This window comes from Plectropomus leopardus, chromosome 11 (genome assembly GCF_008729295.1).
Source record: "Plectropomus leopardus isolate mb chromosome 11, YSFRI_Pleo_2.0, whole genome shotgun sequence".
NCBI classification, from domain to species: domain Eukaryota; kingdom Metazoa; phylum Chordata; class Actinopteri; order Perciformes; family Serranidae; genus Plectropomus; species Plectropomus leopardus.
The window spans coordinates 24,571,983-24,581,795 of NC_056473.1; positions in this window are offsets into that span (position 1 = coordinate 24,571,983).

Genomic DNA, 9,813 nt, shown 5'->3' on the forward strand with positions numbered 1-9,813 from the left:
AGTTATTTTGCATCCTTTTGTGGTTGTTTTGCCCCTTTTCATAGTCTTTTTGAGTCTCTTTGCAGCTATTGGCATCACTTTGTAGTCATTTTTTGTTTCTGCCAAGTCGGTACATGTCTCTTCCAGAGATATTTTGCATTTTACCATGACAATTTGGGCCCCTGGGCCTGTATCCGGCAGGCCTCTTCAATAATCCAACCATGCTACTTATCCGTCCTTGAGAAACTTCAGAGTCATTACTTTTGGGTCTGTGTGCGTAAAACAAAGAGACAGACAGGCAGAGAGAGGGAACGAGAGGAAAGGTGTGAGAGGTGAAGACAGAGAAGGGGGATATAGTAGTGATCTTGTGTAAAGGAGTTGCACAGGATAACAGGCTTAGCTCAGAGTGGAGAACACAAAAGGGCTTAAGGCTGATTGCAAGCTGTGACAAGGAAAGGGGGGAAGAGATCAAGCCTTCCAGGCAGAACTATGTAAGCCAAAGGTCCAAAAAAGACCCCCTGACAGCTAAAGTCACATGGCAGCTTAAGAGAAAGTGTCAATAGCAAAGATGGACAATGAATGAATTCCACAGCAGTGTTGGTGTCTTCCTCACAGGGAATAAAATGTCACCATCATCCACATTTGAATAGACCGACCAAAATTGCAGCATGATATTTCTAAATGTCATGAAGAATGTGGGCATCTTTGTGATTGTATTCGGGGTAAAGAGGGCATTTCGCACTCATATTTCCCACCGAGTGTTATGCAATATAGTGGCCATCAGCTAATGCAAATTTTTAATTGCGTTTTTTCGTATCATATTCAAAAACTTCCTCAGTCTCGCCCAGCCAATTCTCAGCAAGTCGCCTCCCACTGTCCACCTCTTCCATCCCTCATCCAGAGACATGATTTGGCAGATTAATACTCAAAGAGGTAGACTTCAATGCAGAGCTATTCGTCAAAGCTACCTGCCAGAACAAACCCCTTACCCCACTACTCACATCCCCCCTCATTCATCTCTCCCTGTCTCTCCCTCTAAGAGTCTTGTTTCCCTCGTCTCGCCCCTCTCCTCTCACCCTCACCTCAGGTTTTGTTAATAATCAATTATGTGATTATTCCAATGAGGTGATTAATTACTGGCTCTCCCTCCCTCTGTACCGCAGGTTAGCGTGCTTATAATCACACAGTGACAGCCAGGGGACAGCTGAGTTGAGTGATGCTGTCTCGAGGCCTTGCGTGACCCTGTGTGACTCAGCTGCGTTTGTTGTCGGCTCATCCTGACTGATGGAGCTTTAACAGAGAGAAGAGACGCACCACAACATCACAGCTTCTACAAATAACATCCCCCACAAGCTGCTGACAGCCTGACACCACAATATCTTCCATGTCCAGCTATCCAAATATTCATTTTATTGGATAGTCTAGTCTTGGGACCGCATTAATTCGTTCCAAGTCTTGCATTATAACTCTCCCCAAGGCGTTGCAGAGTTATTTTGGTTTTGGACCGGTTCCATTCATTTCCTCTGTTCTGGCGAGTTAGACAATATGGAGAACAACTTAAGCTACAGCAACTGTAAGTGTTGACTTCCTGTCACCATAGCAAGATGGGCCACATGGAGGTCAAGAGCATGCAGAGATTGCAGTGAATGCACAGTGTGATAATGGTGGAGTTTGCAGTATGGCTTTCCGAAAAAGACTTTAGCAATCCAGATGGATGTTGATCCACTCGCATGAAACCAAATGAAATTAAACCCTAAGCCAGATTCGGGAGCACTCGAGTAGAGTGGGGAATCAAGACCAGTGTCTTTAATCAAAATAACAATGCTCTTTAATTCTGTGTTAATTAAATGTAGATTTCCCCGATCGAGGAGCAGTCCCTTCGATGCCAGGGGACCTTCAGTCACATAAACATCCACTCACTGGATTTGTCTTGTGTTTAACCATGTATTAGTCCTCTTTTCCCAAACTGTCTGGTGATGGTTTACACAGAAGGTCTGTCAGCTGAGGGATAGTAGCTTGCAAACAACTCCTCATGATTTCAAACGTTCTGCGTCCTCGGAGGGTGGATTTCTTGGCAAGTTGTTAAACACCTTAATAAGTGGGTTACCTCTGTACAGTTCTCAGATGAAATGAGAGTAATGGAGAATTCTCAGCACTAAATTTCCTACTATTTGTCTCCTAACTGGTCATTCTCCCTCTCTCGCTTACCCCCCCCCCCCCCCCCCCCTCAGTCCCCCTCCATCAATGTAATGAGCAAATCATGGCCACTAGGGAGAGATGTAGAGAGAAAAATTGGTCCCATTATGTGTCAAGGAGTGTGAAAAGAGAAGCGCTGTTGTCTGTCAACTCTAACCCCTAACTGTCCGTGGTCTTAACTTCCCACCAAACACAATGAGCTCTTTTCCCACACGTAGATCTGCTTATTATTTCCCTGTCTTTTAACTACAAAGTCCATTATAGGAAATGCCAGGACACCCGTGCCCTTTTCTGCACTGGCTCTGCCAGAGCTCAGACAAGGGAACAATGGACACAGTAACGTGCTGCGATTCAAGGCTGATTTAGAGTGACTGCTCTTAAACCCGACTTATAGAGTACAGTAATTATAACAGGTGAAGGGAGGGGCTGTGAGGGATGCTGTGGATAGGTGGGGGCTTGGGGAGGGAGGTTGTTGTCATTTGGCAGCTAGTCCAGTTGGAGAGAGAAATTACTATTGGAGCCAGAGCCTGGGTGGAGGAGCATTTATCAGCCAGTCATCGCAATGATTCACACGATCCAGCGGGGAGCCATTATTTTACCACCCCGCTCTCTCACAGCAACCTGCTGGTGGCGAGGATGATGATAGCTGCGGGCTTTATGAGCACAGGAGCAGACATATACAGTAACTGTTTAAGAACAATGGTGTGGAAAGTCCTGTCTCTTTTCAGAATTTACAAAATCCTATGTAGTCTGTGGATTGGACTACAGTGAGAAAGACTGGAGCAGTTGAGCCTAACTCAGGGGCATATGGCGTTTGTTAACGGCAGCAGAACACAGAGATGCCTCAGGAAGGGACTGACAAACATGTGGTCCCAATAGTTGGAGGGGAGGGTAACTGGCACTGAATACATAAAGATCACAAATAAATACACCATCCACCTGCTCGGCGAGTGCTTTGGGACCGGGTAGATCCGAAGGCATTGATACAGTTTTGCATTTGCTGGTCTGCCTGTACAAGCAAGTATAACAGTCTCTGCATAAGCAAATAAATTCCTAACTGAATTGGGAATAGGCAAGGGAGGCCTGTGATGGCCTTCTCATAATAACTATGATAAAAACACTATTCTTCTATTCATACTCCCCTCACTCTTCCTTTACCAACTTTCCCATTTGGCTCTCATGGGAGGCACATCATTCTAATATACACAGGTTTTCATCCTTTCTCTTTTTGTGAAAGACCTGCAGGAGAGACAGGGAGAGGGAGAGGGAGAGAGATTGGGAGTGTTTACTCAGTCAGATGGTCTAACGTGTGTGGAATAGATTTGAGCTGAAGAGGAAGCTGTCTACACAATGGCAGTTGGCATCACTGAGTGAGTGAATGATGCCGCGTCCGAAAATCACTCCCTCGTTGACTCAATGACTTCGCTCTGTAGTGAGCGGTAAATTGAGAATTTAGACACTTATGAATCATCATCATCACTGACAGGTGTAGTGCTGCATAATAGCTATGAAATGTCTATTAAGGCAAAACACTGCATCGTGGTATATTTAGAAACAAGGCTCCGCAGTCACATCAGCAGCTCTCTGAGGCTGTACTTAAGCACATCTGACGTTTAGCAGGTGTCATTTTTACCACGGTCTTAGCTTTGTGTGTTAGCATGCGCTAACATTTGCTAATTAGTACAGCTGCAGTTTGTGCACTGCAAGTGTCATCAGTTTGACAGGTATTTAGCAACATTTAGCAACTGATGATGGTGACATAGGCAGCTGCCAGAGGTCCACCAAATCCACTATATATATTAGAGAGAGAGACAGAGAGCTCCAGGTATTTTTCTGTGCCCAGTACATAAGTTTAGCCTAGTAAGACCATTCTGATGATTTGAGTTCAACATTTCCATCCAGCATCATATCCACCAATTAAAATACAATCAGAGCTAATAGAGCAATCAGGGATCTGCAACAAATACACAACCAATCGGGAAGTGCGTTGTAGTTTATGACGTAAAATGCAGGACAGTAATGGTTGCTCCAGGTGGCGCCAGGAGCAACAACCACGCCATTCATTTCATTCATTTTACAATCGAGATTTAAGCCATCCAGTCTGATGACATTTGGAAAATCAAGAACAGCTGCAAGATTCCATTTTTTAGACCGCCATTCAAGCTAGCACCGCACTAAAATGGAAGTCAGTCGCTCCGCTGGCAGAAGTTACTCACTCGGGCACATTCGAACGCCTTAAGTCTCTAGTGCACATGCCTTATGGACAAGTAGATCCTGGTATTTTATTGTATTTTATATCCGGAAAAAGAGCTTTTTTTGCTTCATGCACCAGGGCGCAGCTCTCGTTGGAATAAACGGGGCCCCGCCTCCATGGCTGTAGCCAAACTTCTTCTAATACATTCATGGCAACAACTCTAATATTAGTAAAGTAAACACAGTAATATGTAGTTATTTCAGAAATAGGGTGAATAACAACAATTAAACAAGAACAAGAGCATGCACTCAGAGTTTCTAAGATGAAAAGATATTTTTGTCACCCTTCTAACTGGATTTGGCTTGATTTATCAACTGGCTCCATTGATGTTTTGTCACACTGACTGGCTGAAGGAGTTTGTCTGTCAAGGCGAGGATTACCGCCCACTAAAAGTGTTTGGACTGATGCAGAGTGATTTTTTCATTGAACTCTGCAGAAAATAAGGCAAAAATGCTAATGATACTAACACGCTTTGTTCAACGAGATAATCTTCACAAATGAACACCACTTCAATGATTTTTGAAGCCGAAATGCAATTGCCAAAAGTGAAAAAGCTGATTTAGGCTAAAGACTTACACCACGGTTGCATCATGGATGTATCAAGAGACCAGGTTGCATGACTACATCCCTACCACAAACAGGCTGTTATATGATGTTCTGTAGTCTCATTTCGCCACTTGTTTGCAACTGCCTTTTTTAAGACACACGAAAGCCTCAAAATTCACAATAGTAATTACTGACTTATTTCATGACAGAACAAAACATGAACATTCCTTAGGCTTGTTGCAACCACAGACCTTATTTCAGGCATCTAACCAAAAGCCAGTATAAGAAAAAGAAAAAAAGAAAAGAAAGAGAAACCACTGACTTTGGGAGTGGGGATATACGTATATTTTATATTTTACCATTTATATTCCTTGCAATGCTGTTCACCTTAATGTGTTTATCAGTGAGTGCTCGTCATAGTCAGAACATATCACAATAGTGGTGGAGTGGAGGGGAAGCTCAGTGGTACTGAATCAGCAAAGATATTACAGTCCATTGAGTACAAACAACTACAAAGCAATTCATCCAATAGTGGGTTAGAGCAATGAATGTCTGGTCAAAATTTGGTACCAACCTAAGTAGATATTGTTTTTTGTTGTTGGTTTTTTTACAAGAGTGAACTTTAACTTGATGAAGCTGGATGAAAAATCAGGAGATCACAAAAGTCATTAGGATTCAAAAAATTTGGTACAAAATTTCATGGCAATCGATTCAAAAGTTGTTGGTATATTTCATTCTGGACCAAAGTGGTGAACCAACCAACTGACAGCCACATCATTAGAATGACTTAGAAGTAATGTGCATGCTATGAAAACACATTTTTTGCCATGTGATGACACTATATAGCATACAAATTTAGAATTCAGAATTAAAATAAAAGTTTAGTGCACTAGGTAGCAAACGTGGAATTTCCGACACAGCCTCAGTGAGTCAGGGGGCATTTTTTGTCTACTCATTTCACAGATCTCCTCATTGCTTTTCAGTTTATTCACCCATGCAAATTTCTTTCCTCAAGATGTCTGAAATCATGTCTCCATGTCTTGCTCTTATACTCCCCCCCCCCCCACCTCCTCTCGCTTCACTCCCTCGTGCCACTCATTGTCATTGTGAAAAGGTGTGTGTGACTCCACTAGTAAAGCAGAACCCATTATCGTAAATAGGCCAATAAGTAACTTCATGCTATGTGTCTCCAAAGCAAGCACACTCTATATGCAAAGCAGAGACGCACTGTTAAAGAAACTGGCGCCAAGTGATTATATTTGTAATTTAATTTCCTTGGTCACATAGAGATAAGAGAAGGGAGCGGCTACAGTTGGCCAGAGATGAATAGAGTGACGAGAATGGGACTACAGCTTCATTGTCTGGACTGAGATGTCCGAGTCGACACCACTTACGAACAAGGGTACTGGCGGGCAGATACGGTACATGCACAGCGATTCACAAGTCTGCGCTCGAAGACACAAAAACAATGTTAATACCAGAAACAGCAGAGGGAGTTCTTCTATGCAAGAACACCTGTACTTATCAAACCGATGAATGTGAGTTCAGGATAATCAAGAAAGTCTTTTTTTAAGCTCTGTCTCTCCCCTTCCTGCCTATCTCCTTTGCACTCAGTTCTGCTGAACAAATGTAATCAGCAGGGTGGTCTGGGTAGGATGTCAGTCACAAAAAGCAACAGCTCATTGCAGATTCTACAGGCGAGATGAACCAGGTCCCTGCAAAATAGAAAAAAAAAAAAAAAGACAACTCAAGGACACAAGGTGTACATTCTCTCTCTGTCTACCTCCCTCTGTCTGCTTTTTTTGAGATTGTAGAACTGCACATATCAAATTTCCAGACTTTTCCATTTTCAGAGTGTCCACTTAAACTGATGACAATGCAGCAGAGGGCACAATACTGCAGTGGTCAAACTCTGATTTTGACTACATCCTAACATTCAGGGCTATTGAGAGCTGGTGGCGAGCAAGATTACAAAAAATCAGACACCACATATTGGCGTAGAGAATTCAGGGTCAGCGTGAAACTGTTTTGTGACATCAAAAATCCTCTCTACCCTTTTGTTCTGCTCTTTCTTCTCCTCTCATCCTAATGTCTATTCCTCTCCTGCTGTCTAGTCTTTCTGCGTATTTCCTCAGCATCTTGACTTTGAACCCAGCAGCGTTAACCTGTCAGGAAAGTTACAAATGTTCTGAGTGAATTATGTAAACCACGGAGAAATAAAACTGCAAAAAAAGAGGCATGGAGTTCTTGCTTTTATTTCATAATTCATCACTCTCTCAGATCCAGCCAAATAAAACTTGACTTATTAAGCAGCCTGGCACATTCTGGCTCCAAAATCCTCTGAAATATGCTTGAGAATATTAATCACACTTTGTCTACCTCGCAAATAAAAATCAAACACACATACATACGTGCACAGCTTTTTTTGTGTGATTTCATTACTCATCAAATGAGAGCAGTGTCTCGCACATTTCACCAGATTTCACTGCAAGAGGTGAAGTGATAGATGTTACACCAGCACCACCAAAAGGTAAATCTGAAAACAACAACCTGCTTTCTTCCCCTCCAAAATAAAAAAACTTAGAGCAATGAAAATCTGATTAAGGATGCTTCGTTTTGGCAGCCAGCAAGTTTATTTATTCATCTCAGTGAACACAACCACAAATACACAGGAGCAAAGAGAAACACACGCTTTATATCGGGGGGGTTGGGATGGTGGCAGTGCAGCATAATTAGTAGGACATGGCTGTATAATTGGTTTCTAATTGATATGAAGAGCAGTGGTTTATCCCAGGTTGTGTTCTACACATGCTGCCAGGAAATGCTGGCAGCCTGCTCAATCTTGGTGCCATCTTCTGATTGATGTCTATGTAGCAAATGCCCTTCGACAATCAGTACCCGAAATCTCTCTGTGTCTATCAGGCCACCTGTCTATCTGCGCAAAACATCTTCTACCATTCATCTGTCATTTCATCCTTTGTGCCTAAACGTCTCACTATCTCTTTCTTCCCATCTCCACATTGATTTGGCCTGTCTTTCTCTGAAGGCATTCTCAACCTTTGGTCTGTTATTCTCAGGAAGGTGAAGGAGCAGCGTTTGTTGTGGTGGAAGGTGAAAAGTGGAGGGTTTGTTTATGAGACACTGGGAGCCATAAAAGGCTGCATGCTTTCAATGGGCCCAGACAGCAGCGCCCGAAAGGGGGGGAAATAAAAGCAACTTTAGATGAAAGGGAAATCAATTTTAAAAGTACTTTTATTCACAAAAGAAAGTGGCGTACCTGCTCTCTCAATTTAACAAAATGAGACTTGAAGAGGTTTCTTTTAGAAATGAGAAGTGAACTGAAATAACAGTCACTGCTGAGAGGCACAGCTGGACCACAAGAGGTCAACACGCAGCAAACTGAACTGATTTGAAGTTTGGGTGGGGAGGCTCTTTAGAACAATTTTGTTCATGGATCCCGTGCTGATGCAAGACGACCTTCAAGGACATTCCCCTCATTTACACAGCAATTAAGCACTACCCTGTTGGTAAATTGAAAAAGAGACAAAAATCCTCTGTGGATTTAATAACAAACTCATTACCAGGGCCCAACAGGGCGGAACTGCCTTTTAATTAGAGCAACACCTGATTAACGCCCAATTAACAGAGCCAGAGCCACTTAATTCTCCCCCACTTTGGCAGGTTGAGAAAATAAACATAAGCAGTCCAGCATCAGAGTGCTTCCTCTCCTCCTGGGAATGTGTGAGAGAAAAGTAAATAACAACTTGGGAGGCAGTCTGTTGTCCAAACGCTCAGCAAAGCTGGGGACTGTATGCTGGAAATGCATGAGGTTAGAGTTTCAAGGAGACAGATGTAGGACTGTCTGGCAAAAACCCTGCTTCACTACACATGCGACTACTGGTGGGATGATGTAGGACAACTGTCCAAGCAGTTAGCCATTGTGCTCTGCCATATGAGCCCCTGTTTCTCCCACTCCAAGAAAATACCCTTTAAGACAGATACTTTAAAGATATACTATGCAGGATTTTCCTAAATAACAATGTCTGCTTTCTGCCTGTTTTTTCTTATTTTCATTTATGGGTGTGTGCCACAAAAGAGCTCAGTTGAGTTTGGAGCTTTATAAAAAAGGTAGCGTTAAGTGCCGTACCGTAAGCAGCAGGAATCTATGGCTTTTAATTTCTGTTTCTCTTGGGATTGGTTTAACAAACAATAACGGACAATCCTGCATAGTATACCATTAAGCAGTGGTGGACAAAGTACACAGCTCATTTACTTGAGTCAAACTACAGATACCTCTGATCAAATAAGTTAGATAATAAGAGTTAAAGTACTGGATTACTTGGTTTTAAAAAGACTTAAGTATACAAAGTACTTTCTTTAAAACTATCAACACATAATGTCACAATACCAGTTGTGTAAGTTAATGACAATGGCCCCTGTGCAGGCTATTATGACAGGCCCTTGGACTCATTAGTTACATAGACTGTATATAAGGATATATATACATTTAAATACTCCATAGATTTAAATCCATATCTTTAAACAGCCTAAGGTTAAGAAGTTCATATGCCCACACATATGCACACACTTAGATATGCACACACAATTAGACTATGAATACAGTACCAACCATGTGTTGGATTTTACAGTGGCGATGCATTACCAAGGCTACTGTAGTTGCAGAGGACAGAGGTCAAAGAGAAAGTGGTCAGAGTGACAGTCAAAGTTCACAAAGATGTCAACAAGCACCTGAGAGCAGAGGAGCTGCTCTTTTCACTGTCACGCTGACATCACTGCAGACTTTATCAGGCATTTTTAGTACAACAACCGCACGACAA